Here is a 1,533-nt window from a genome sequence, read left to right as displayed (position 1 = left end):
CGACTTCCAAGTGGAATGCTTCAGCTATTAATGTGAACTTCTATGCCTGGATTTGGAAAGTGACTGGATGGACACAGTGTGGCCTGAGGAAAGTGTTGTCATGCATCACTCTGAACCAGATTACCTCTGAGTATTCATCGAGCAACACCTTGGGAATCCTTTCGGCGGCCCTTATGACCCCTAGCATTTTAACATACCACTCATTGAAGGACACTTCGTTGATTTATTTGTTGTTGGGGTCCCCTGACGTTTTCCATGTTGTGTATCTGAGAGCGTAGGGTTGGTATTCAGAGATCTATGCCAAGTCCCTTCCTGGTAGAGGGCACCACTTCCACATTTCTAGGGTCATGATCAGATAGCCGAAAATAAAATAAGTGATTCTTTTGTACACATCCTCACATGCCTAGAATAGTTCATTCAGTAGGAATGCAGACCAATTTAGCGATGCACCTTTTGCACAGTACTCTGCAACTGAGATGATGTCTAGAGTGCATTAATTTCTTGAAAAGTGCAACATCTCCTTCCAGGTGATGATGTATTAGGAAAATTTAATGTTTTCTTTGTTTAATAAGTTGATCTTTGCTCCCTTCCCACCTTGCTTGGTGTTGTATTTTCTATAATAGTCACTATCTCCTTCCTTCTTTGCTTTTTTCAAAGATTTCTAAAATGACGTTGAGACCGCATTTACTGTGGCCGATAACCCTGTAAGTCATTGAATATCATCTACATGAATTGGGTATGCTTTTTCCAGCCAAACCGACCCCCCGTGCATCCTACTGAATAAACATTTCGTGCATTGAATCGCAACCAAATTCGTGTCAAACACGGGAAAACTTCTCAAGTTTATCAACATTGATCATTGAATTCCCTTGAATGCCACCTTGGCTTTGGTCACCTTTGTTCCATCTTTCTTTGTAATTGTCTTTGTGTACACTTCCTACTTTACTGCTAGGAATTGGAAGCAATCCGACAGGCCATTTTCCACTAACGTGGCCTTGTCATATTTTCCGTATAGCAGCTTTGTGACTGTAATTATTTCATCCACCCTGTCTTCAAGAATGGAAATGATAGGATTCATCATCTTGTAGCATCATTGGTAAACTTCAATCACTGGAGGTTGGCAACAAATTCTTGGGCGACAGTGTTGAGGATCAAACTATGACTAGGACAATTCTACCACCTGAACTTGAAACTCTAAGAACTTCAACATATCCATGCAAATTAAGTAGACCAACTTCAACATGAAATTTTTTACTAGAATTTCTAACTAATTACTATGACAACTTTCCCTATGCAGATTCGAAAGTGTTAATCCATCGTCGGCTGATCTATCCCTGACTTGGCTGGAGTATTTTAGGAAAAGACAAGGTGGAGCAAATGGGTAATAATGTTAGCGTAATGGCAAACGTTTATGAGTTAATTATTTCTATAACGGGAAAGATTCTACGGAAATTTGGCTTGACAGTGGTATTATTGCTTAATTATTATGGAAAAGATACTTGGTATGTGTGACTGACCTCCCCCCACCCACCA

Source organism: Pinus tabuliformis, chromosome 8 (genome assembly GCF_031772625.1).
Source record: "Pinus tabuliformis cultivar Carrire ecotype Pingquan chromosome 8, CPIR1, whole genome shotgun sequence".
Taxonomy (NCBI): domain Eukaryota; kingdom Viridiplantae; phylum Streptophyta; class Pinopsida; order Pinales; family Pinaceae; genus Pinus; species Pinus tabuliformis.
This window is presented reverse-complemented; position numbering follows the sequence as displayed.